We start from the raw sequence: 10,934 nt of genomic DNA, 5'->3' as shown, positions 1-10,934 counted from the left end.
AAGACCCAAAACCTATAAGCAACCATAGAGTCTGAATTTGAGCCTATTGCAAATACCATTTTATTATAGGAAAGATATTAAAGATAAAAATTCAGCTTTTAGGGGTGCCTGGGTGGCTTAGTGGGTTAAAGCCTCTGCTTTCGGCTCAGGTCGTGATCTCAGGGTCCTGGGATTGAGCCCCGTGCTGGGCTCTCTGCTCAGCAGGGAGCCTGCTTCCCCCCCACCCCGCCTGCCTCTCTGCCTACTTGTGAACTCCGTCTGTCAGATAAATAAATCAAATCTTAAAAGAAATAAACAAAATTCAACTTTTAGACAGTTGGCAGTAATCACTCATATTTGTGAAATACTTTCTGTATTTCCAAAGCATATGTGAACCCATGTTACCACCATGTTGACGAGGTATCAACTCAACTATAAGGAGCTGACTGAAATAGAGAGGCCGGACACAGAGAGTACCTAGGAAATAAGTCGAGGGGTATTTATCTCATCAGTGCAGGTAGAAGAAGGTGTTACACAGTAAAAACAATGTTCTCCAATGACAGGCACAGTGTGTAAACCTCTGGGTCTTCCAGAGAGGGCTTCAATATCATTGTATGGGTTTAAGTCTGAATGAGTGAGGAGCCTACTGGGACTTGTAGGGTGTGTCACTGAGGAGTAGGTAGAACAACGCCCCCCCCCCCCCCCCCCCCGCCCAGCGCCAAGCTCAGCTGGATCTTTATGATCAGATAACTTGCTAATACACAAAATGACCATAGAGACTCATGTAAAATAAGTATCAACACACCTTTATTTTTTCTTTCCATTATTAAAAATATGAAACATCCTGCAAATTTGCATGTCGTCCTTGCACAGGGGTCATGCGAATCTCGAAAGTATTCCATTTTTAGTAGATGTGCAGCTGAAGCAAGCACCACAGCTTTTAATGTATTTATTCTCTTTAGGCCAGCACAGTCTGGTCTTGGACTTTCTGGTCGCAGAGCTGCAGAATTAGGGCAAGGGTCAGTTACCCTGATGTCTCTGAGAACCTTACAAGCCCTCAGACTAGCTATAAATCTGTCAGATTGATGATTATGATTTTATAGATGGGAACGTTAAGATAATTAAGTGTGTGTGGGGGGTAACATTATTTGGCCTCCAAGTGCATTAGGCAGTAACTGAACTGAATGAAAACTAAGGTACTTTGATTGGCTCTTCAATCCTTATTTAATTAGAATGCATTACCTTTTCATCCACGGGAGGTTTCCTAAGCCAATTTTGTTGTTAATGAAGCCCAGAATAAATATAGGAACATCAGTAGAGGGCCAGGCTGTGCTTTTAAGTATAAAACCCAAGAAGAGTAAGCCTGAATGTGTTTTCAGGAATTCATATTGAAGAGTTGGTAATGAGACTAGACGTGTAGTTTAATCACACTGCCTGGTGGTCACCCAGAACGGACATGCTATGATGCCTGTGGAAAAACCACGGGTTCTTGGTCAAGGGAGGGACTGTCAATCCCAGGACAGTGCTGATTTCTCAGTAGGGTGAGGGCCTTTAGGGCCATACGGTTTCCAAGGTTTTCCCCTGTGTATTTTGGTTAGTGTGTTTTGTGTGTGTGTTTTTTTTAAAGATTTTATTTATTTATTTGACAGACAGAGATCACAAGTAGGCAGAGAGGCAGGCAGAAAGAGGAGGAAGCAGGCTCCCTGCTGAGCAGAGAGCCCGATGTGGGGCTCCATCCCAGGACCCTGGGATCATGACCTGAGCTGAAAGCAGAGGCTTTAACTCACTGAGCCACCCAGGCGCCCCGGTTAGTGCGTTTTTGATAAAGTGAGTTTATTACTTTATCCTGTTTTGGTGCACCAGTAATAGCCTAAAGAAGAAGTTTCCTACCACCATAAATGCTCTTGGCTAACTTAACGGTATTGGATAGACTAGAATTGGGGGCACCTTAGATAGGATAATTTCAGACAGTTGCCCTGTTTCACTTTATCATTCACTCAGCAACATTTATGGACTACATTCTGTATGTTGGGCACTGTTCTGGCTCCTGGGTAGAGGGTAAAGAGCAAACAGTTGTGATTGCTGTCCTGCTGAAGCCCATGGATGTGTAATTACAACACATGATGGGTGAAATGGAAAAGAGTCGAGTGCTATGAAGACATATGCCAGGGGATCACATTCCAGATCAGGTTACCATCTACTGAGGAAGTGATTCTTTATGCTGAGAACTAAAACACGAGAAAGCACCAGCAAGGTAGAGTGGGAACAAGAGTTTCCTAAGCAAAAAAAACAGCAGGTTAGTTGTTGTGGTGGAGGAAATAACTGGTCCTTTTGGAGTAATTGAAGCTGAGTAGGTGACTGAGGAGGGAGGGAGAGGTGGGTACATGAAGGCCATGCACTCAAAAACACTTGAGTTTTGGAATCTTTATTTATTTATTTATTTTTTAAAAGATTTTATTTATTCATTTTACAGAAAGATCACAAGTAGGCAGAGAAGCAGGCAGAGAGAGAGAGGGAGGAAGCAGGCTCCCTGCTGAGCAGAGAGCCCGACTCGGGGCTCCATCCCAGGACCCTGAGACCATGACCTGAGCTGAAGGCAGAGGCTTTAACCCACTGAGCCACCCAGGTGACCCGAGTTTTGGAATCTTTAGATATCTGGATCCAAATCTTGTCTTCTACTTTTATTTGTGGTCTTGGACAAGTCACTTAATTTCTTTGTGAGTCAGTTTCCGCTTCATTGAAATTATCTCCCAGGCAAACTAATGCAGAATAAGTGAATTTAAATGTTCGGTCCCTAGTCCTGCCAGTTTCTTCTCTCCACCAACTGCTTCTTCTTCTCTTCCTGCATTTTTACTCAGAACTATTATTGATGGAGTTGGTTAGTTATTTAACATTGGTTTTCTTGGCCCTTTCCCATTATCTTGCAACCTGAATAATCAAATGCTGAATGATCTAGAGTTAATTATTATTTAAGAAATTTCAGTTACATCATAGACATTACCTTTATTAATTATAACATTTAGAATCAATTGTCAGAGACAACCTTTGCTCAAGTCTACCCTTGAGAGATACTCAGTTTCATGTTGGCTTAGCCTTTTATTTATATTTACAAAAATGGCTATGATTTTTTTTAACTTGGAAAAGATTGTTTTGATGCATAATATGAAAGCTGACTATGTGACTTAGCAAACCAAAAATATTTATTCAGAAAACATTTCATTGCAGCTATCCGTCATGTTGAAAAGGCAGCTTTTTGTTTCGGTGCAATGAATGCAACACAGTATGTTTTGGTTTATTAACTCTGTTGGTTGAGCGTGGTTATATGAAAACACTTGGGCCAGTATTTCCAAATATAACGAGTGCCCCAGATTCTCAAACGTTAGGAAGATGTCACAGGATAGATTCATTCTTCCAAGTAAATGAACTAGATCAAAGAGTCCTTCTGTTTCTTTCTTTCTCCACCCTTATTATAATAAGGCCTATTGTGAAGGGATTTCTTGAAGTGGGAACTAGCACTAATATCTTTCAAAAAAGCTTCTACAGGGAGTTTATGCTTCACACTGTCTTAGTGGCTACCTCTGAGACCTAGAACTACACCTTTGGCTTCCATGGGCCTTAGTGTAAGGTAGAACACCATTGTGTTTCCTACCAACCTCACAGGATTGTCCTGGTCATTAAACTAGATGCCATTTTTAAAATAGTTGAGAATGGGGAGTGTTCATTCAACAAATCTGCCTGAATGGAAAGAACCAGAAGTGCTCTTTTCCAGTTGGGCCCAGATGTATTATTTGATAATAGTTAACAACCCTACAAGGTAGTCAGGGCAGTAGCTCTCACATGCTGGGGGCAGACTTAGGCACTATATGATGAAGATTTTAAAATTCACTTGCTATGTTTCTCCAAATAATTAAATCCCGCAGCTACTCCATAACATATTTTGCTGTTCACCGACCCGTGCTGCCAGTAGGTCCTTTTCTTTACAGAACCCTCTAAACTTTTCATTGTTTACCCTTGCCTTCTTGCTTTTTGAATGAATTGTAAAATGGCTCTTAAAGACTGAAAACAGTCATCTCCTTTTTAGCCTTCTCTTTTTAAGAAGTCATAGTTGCCCTGAATCTACTATATACAAGATACAATAGTTTCCTATTCTTTTATAGTTCTAAATTTTATAGTTTTCCTGCCAAGTCTGCTGAACTTTTCCCCTAGGTCCTTTTTCCTTCCTTGTTGTCTCTACAGCTCCCTTTCTTTTTTGTGTAAAGGAGTGTTTCCTTCCCACGAAGTTATGCTGATGTCCCTTTTAACCGCGGAATTGTAATCTGTTACTTTTCCAGCCTACTGGGTTGAATCCCTGGGCACTTGGGAAGGCCTAATGTTGTCCGATGGAAAACTACTGGTCCCTTAAAATGCAGGACACTGGCTATCCCCTGCCCATCCCCTCTCTAGGCTGGGTGTCCCATCGCTGGGAGGCCTTCCTCTCTAAATTAGGTCGTGGTGGAAGTGTTTCCCCTTGCAGGATGGGGCATGTCAACTGCGTTCCAGTAAAGGGGCTTTCCTCTTTGCCTGTGAACATTTTATCTGATGGTGTAATTCGGAAGGAAAGGGGAAGAGCCAAGGCGGGTTGCGCAGTTGCCTGCTTTTCCTGGCAAGACTGTTGGGGCATGTTGTTCCCAGAGCCTATCCTCATCATCTGATCATTCTCATCCCGCCAGGGTGGCCCAGTGGTTGCCCGATAGAGCAGCGGGACAGGCTGCCCGCAAGTTGATACAGAAAAGGACACCGAGGGGACCTCTCACCCATGGTGAAGGGAGAATGCTAGTAAAAGAAAGTCCTGAATCTCACACTTTCCTTCAAGTAGAAGTCCCAGATGGAAACTCTTTGAATCACACCCTGTAAATATTTTCACCCAGGCTTATTTTCCTTAGACCTTTTGTTGTCAGGGAGAAACAGCAAGGAAAAAAAAAAAGTAGAGATGAAGGAAGAGGAAAGTTCAGAGAAAACTTGGAACCGGACTCTTAGAAGCAGCCGATTCAAAAATATATGTTTAGACAATGCTGAGAGCGACAGGGAGGATGTTGACTTTCCATAAAGTGATGGAAGGCAAGGGTACCCAGTTTTACAATCTGTTAAGTCACTGGTATATGAACATAAAAGACACGTAAATTGGTTTATTTCAGACATCCCAAAGAATGAAGTGTTTTTATACAGGACCAAAAAAAAAAAAAAAAAAGGAACTGCTATTCAATTTCAAGTATAAGCAGAATATAGAGTCAAAAAGTTATAATTCTTCAAACACCAGAAATTATCTATTAACTATTGACAAATATAAATTTTAATGGATTCATAATAGTAAAATCCTGGTCCTAGTTTTTTAAAATGAAGTGCCACTTAGTTAAATTCAGTCTTTGAGAAATAGTGCAAAACCTAAAACTTATCTCTAAAAATACAGCTCTCTAACCTGTAATTTGAGAACTCTCCGATTTTAATATGAATTTCTTTGACAAGCTCTGTTTCCCTTGTGACAAAGTGTCTCTTTACAGTTTGAGTCATCATTGCACGTTTATGAAATCTGACAGCGCTGACACAGCCTGAGATATTTGGGTCAAGGTGATGGGCGAGACATTGCGAAGGTGGAGTAATTTGACTGATTGGATGTGGGTGGGGAAGAAGGTTTACCTGGAGGTGACAGAAGGCTACGGAAGGACAGGGGGAGGCAGGACAGGGGGTTCCAAAGGTGCATTTCACTGTCTTTACCATTTTGCCTGCCATTTGAATTCACAGATGCCTGAGGCTGTAATATCCAATCCTTCATTAATCTTTGAAATTAGCTAAGAAAGGAACTTTATTTTTTTCAAGATTTTATTTATTTTTTTATTTGACAGATTGAGATCACAAGTAGGCAGAGAGGCAGGCAGAGAGACAGAGGAGGAAGCAAGCTCCTCTCTGCTGAGCAGAGAGCCTGATGCGGGCCTCAATCCCAGGACCTGAGCCGAAGGCAGAGGCTTTAACCCACTGAGCCACCCAGATGCCCTGAAAGGAACTTTTCTTGTAGCTAAGTCCAGGGTTCTGAAACTGGGGCCATGGATGTATTTGATTGTTAAGTTCTGTATTTCTCTACCAAACGCAACATCTATTCTCTCTTTTTTCCCCATTTTCTTTTAGTTAGTAATAATGGTTATCTTCGAGGATACAGTTTCTTATTTTGTTTATTTTTTGGTTTCCTTTAAAAATATATGTATTTATTTATTTAAAGTAATCTCTATGCCCAAAGTGGGGCTCCAGCTCACGACCCTGAGATCCAGAGTCACATGCTTCACCAACTGAGCCAGCCAGGGTCCCCTTTTTCCTATTTTTTTTTTAATTTTTAATTTTTTATAAACATATATTTTTTTCCCCAGGGGTACAGGTCTGTGAATACTAAGGGACCAAATTTCATGTGCTGCTGGAGTCTGAAAGCTTATGGAAGCCACTACATAAAGATGGACAAAAGGAGTCGCTTTTCCTTGGCACTCAACACAGAATGCATTACTGGAATTCTAACATATTCTAACATGGGGAAGGCCCCAGCTGTGAAGGCAATTAATGGCCATTGCATTTGCAAAAAAACCCGCAGATCCATAAACTGCCATGATGTCTTTTAAATGTGCGCTGTAGTGGGGGGGGGGGCAAAAAATAATTTACAGGCAGGGTGGGATTATGCTTAAAGCAGATGTGTATGTTTTTAATGTGGCGTGATATGGGGTGGAGCATGGGAATGGCCAATTCTACCATAAAATATTAAAATCTGCTGGTGTTCTGGAACTTTTTTTCTCTTATGATTGTTTCTCTGGCCTCTCCAAACGCCCCTGCCTTCTGTCCAGATCTGGATACAGATTCTGGCCAGCCACATAGACCAGAGTATTTAACTGGTTCCATATGTTACTGGCACCCAATTCTTAGAAAAGAAACAAACAAACAAAGAAGAGTCTAATGAATAACTTTTTCCATCAGCTTGCCGTATTCTTGGAAGTTTCAGGTGTGGTGTCTACTGGATTGTTTACTCCTAGGCTGCTTGTTCATAATATTGATAATATCTTTTTAGGGTGCCTTTGATTAGTGGTTCTTAAACTTTAATATGCATCAGAATTACCCTGAAGTCTTGTTAAATACAGATTGCTGGGCCTCGCCCCCATAATTTCTGATTCAGTGTATAGGGGACAGAACCCTATAATTTGCATTTAAAAAAATTTTTATTTATTTATTTGACAGAGAGAGATCACAAGTAGGCAGAGAGGCAGGCAGAGAGAGAAAGAGGAGGAAGCAGGCTCCCCGCTGAGCAGAGAGCCCGATGCGGGACTCGATCCCAGGACCCTGAGATCATGACCTGAGCCGAAGGCAGCGGCTTAACCCGCTGAGCCACCCAGGCGCCCTATAATTTGCATTTTTAACAAATTCTCAGAAAATGCTGATCTGCTGGTTTGGAGATCACACTTTGAGAAACTCTGTTTCAGATATAAGCTTCTTAGGTATTAATCCCGGTCTTCTTACTGGATTTCTTGATTAGCCACTGAGATTAACACTTACTCTTTTTTTTTTTTTTTTTAAGTAAGGTCTACACCCAGTGTGGGGCTCACACTCATGATCCCGAGATCAAGAATCACATGCTCTACTCACTGAGCCAGTTAGATGCCCCAGTGTCTATTCTCAATAAGGGTTTAGAGGAAGTACAGCACTAGAAATCAGAGGAACTCTTCATAGTTTATGAACAGACAGGACCTAGGAACATTGCACTGGAAGAATTTTAGGAATTTATGTTGGCCATGTGATATCTGCTACACCATGGGAGTTTGTCAGTGTCCTGGAAAGACCTGGAGTTGCCAGGGTCAGAGATGTTGATCTGAATATCTCATCACATGGAGACAGCTTTTGATTCGTCTTGCAAGCTGAATCCCCAAATCTCAACTACTATCGAACTTGATAAGATGGGATCTCATAGTCAGGACCTGATTTTACTTTATTTTTTATTTTTTGAGATGTAATTGACAAGTAATAGTAGTTTCCAGTGTGCAATAAAATGATTTTGTATATGAATATATTGGAAAATGATCACCACACAAGTCTAGGTAACATCCATTACTACACATAGTTACAAATTCTTTTTTCTTTTGAAGATTTTATTTATTTATTTATTTATTTATTTATTTGAGAGAGAGACTACAAACATGAGCAGGGGGAGGGGCAAAAGGAGAAGCAGACTGCCCGCTGAGCAGGGAGTCCTATCCCACATCACCCCAGGATCACAACCTGAGGGGAAGGCAGACGCTTAACCAACTGAGTCACCCAGGTGTCCCTAAAATTCTTTTTGTTGTGGTGATAACTTTGAAGATCTAATTTCTTAATAACTTTCAATTATACAATACAGTATTATTAACTATAATTACCATATTATAAATTATATCTCCAGGATTTATTGATTTTATAACTGGAAGTTTATACCTTTGACCCTCTTCACTCCATCACTCTCTCCTCCGCCACCTCTGGCAATCACCAATCTGTTCTCTGTGTCTGTGAGTTTGATTTTTCATTTGTTTATTTTTTAGATTCCACATTTAAGCTCATACAGTATTTATCTTCCTCTGTTTGAGTTAGCATAATGTCCTGAGCTCCATCAACGTTGTCTCAAATGGCAGGATTTCTTTTTTTTTTTTTTATGACTGAATAATATCTGAGACCATATTTTATTTGATTGGCATAGTAGACCTACTGTAATAAGGTTTTTAATAATTAATGAAACAAAAGAGTCTTTGGATTTTCTTCTGTTTAAATAACAGTGATTGGAATTGTTATGTTTGTTTTCAGTAACCCCATGGCAATATTTGTTAACCATTCCCATATGCTCTAAAGAGGAACAAATAGGTCAGACACTAAGCCTGAGCCTCAAACTCTTAACATCTGGATGGAAATTAGGAGGGGGGAAATTTCTAGTATAGACTCCTGGATGCAAAAAGGAAGAGCTCCCTATTTATCTGGAAATATCTGGGGATAACTTTGATAAATAGCCATCTTCAGTGGCTTTCCTTATCATGGCTAATTTTCTTCTACAATACTTATTATGTTGGAATTTACACCATTTACTTATTTATTAAGCCACCTGTCACCATTGAACATACACAGTCTGAAGGCAGGGACTTTGCCTTGTTCACTTCTGGGTCCCTAGTGCCAAATGGCTTCTGGCATGTTTTTGTTGCTTGATAAATATTTGGCAAGTGAGTGAATGAAAGAATCTATCTTAGTCAGCAACTCATCTCATTCCAAAATTATCAAATCACCAATCGATTTAGCATTTTCCCTTAAGGAAGTAGGTCACCTAAATGTCATAGTTCTGTAGGACTAGTTTCTATCAGCAGCAGGTGGGGACAACAATGGTATTGTGAAGCAGTTAGGCTAACATGTTGAGGAACTCTGGAAGAGAATGGGGAAAGGCAGCCTCTTTGAATGTGTTGTCTGAGTTATTAGAACTCCTTATAATTATTGTCAAGACCATAAAATTAGTACATCTCATCCTGGTTTAATAATACCTCTTCTTTACCTAAACAGTTTCCTGAGTTAATTCTCTTAATTTTGGGTTGAATCATCCTTAATAATTGCCTTAGTAGGCAGTTTTACTGGCTGTTAAAACTTTTAAACTGAGAACCCCTTATTCATGGATGTAGCCTGAGTTAAGAGCTACTGTGCCATGCATTTGCTCTCATCAGGGGAGAGTAGACTCTTTGAGTTATCTGTGAGAATTTAAAAATCTCTTTGTTTTTTATTTTGATGATAATCTCAATAAGTGTAATGTAAACATATTCTAGATCATCAGGCTGACTCCCTTATATACTTTAGTTCTACCATCATATTTCAGTACCCATGTATGTGTTTGTGTTTATGATGGTTGGGTTGGGTCATGTGTTTATTTTTAATATATACACACTTTAATTAATTAATTAAGTAGGCTCCATGCTCAGCATGGAGCCCAACGTGGAGCGCAACGTGGAGCCTGAACTCACAACCCTGACATCAAGACCCAAGCTGAGATTAAGAGTCAGACTGTTTGACTGAGCCACCCAGGTGCCTGGGGGTCATGCATTTATAATAGACTGTCGTGCATATAGGAGAAAAAAAACAGTGACAGCTGATGTATAATGACACACTTGTACCAACTGAAGATCAGAACACAGTACAGAGACACCATACGAAGGAGCTTGTGTCTGATCTTGTAGATCCTGTGATGACAAACCATTGAAGAGACTCAGATCAGGTAGAGATAGCAAAGATGAAGAGAAGAAATGTTCATGATGTCCAGTCAGCATGAATTAGTAATTATATGTCTCTTGTGGAAGGAAAGTTTGGATGGTAAGGGAGTAGTGAAGGGAGACTCCTGTTTCTCAAGCCTGAGCAATGGAAAGATTTCCCTAAAGGAAAAAAAAAATGTACAGCATATGGTGCTGACTTGAATTTATTTTATGATAATATTACTTTACTAAGTCTATATAAAAAGTTAGACATAAATTTTTTATAAGTCTTATAAAACCAAAACATATTTACAAATTAAATATAAAGAGCCATAAAACCAGTTAATTCTAAATTAACAACTTTATTATTTTTTTTTAAAATATTGTATTTATTTATTTGACAGAAGTCACAAGTTGGCAGAGAGGCAGGCAGAGAGATGGTGGGGGGGGGGGGGGGGGAGGCAGACTCCCTGCCGAGCAGAAAGCCGATGCAGGGCTCCATCCCAGTACCCTGGGATCATGACCTGAGCCAAAGGCAGAGGCTTTAACCCAGGGGCCCCACCTAGCGGCCCCAACAACTTTATTTTTAAGACGACATTAATTTTTTATGACAAATAGTATTGTTTTGATAAAACTAAATTACTACTAGTGAACTAAATTTAGCAGAGATTGCTATAGCATGGGATATTTTGAGTTAGGATAGAG

At 40.2% G+C, this 10,934-nt stretch overlaps 1 non-coding gene across 1 annotated transcript; it reads right to left on the bottom strand.

The window, feature by feature from the left end:
* Positions 1-807: 807 nt before the first annotated feature.
* On the bottom strand, positions 808-911 carry LOC123388386. The gene has a single exon (XR_006602940.1). It is a non-coding gene; the product is annotated as a U6 spliceosomal RNA (small nuclear RNA).
* Positions 912-10,934: the final 10,023 nt, after the last annotated feature.

Source organism: Mustela putorius, unplaced genomic scaffold, assembly GCF_011764305.1.
Source record: "Mustela putorius furo isolate JIRA1106 unplaced genomic scaffold, ASM1176430v1.1 tig00003898_pilon_pilon_pilon, whole genome shotgun sequence".
Taxonomy (NCBI): domain Eukaryota; kingdom Metazoa; phylum Chordata; class Mammalia; order Carnivora; family Mustelidae; genus Mustela; species Mustela putorius.
This window is presented reverse-complemented; position numbering and strand designations above follow the sequence as displayed.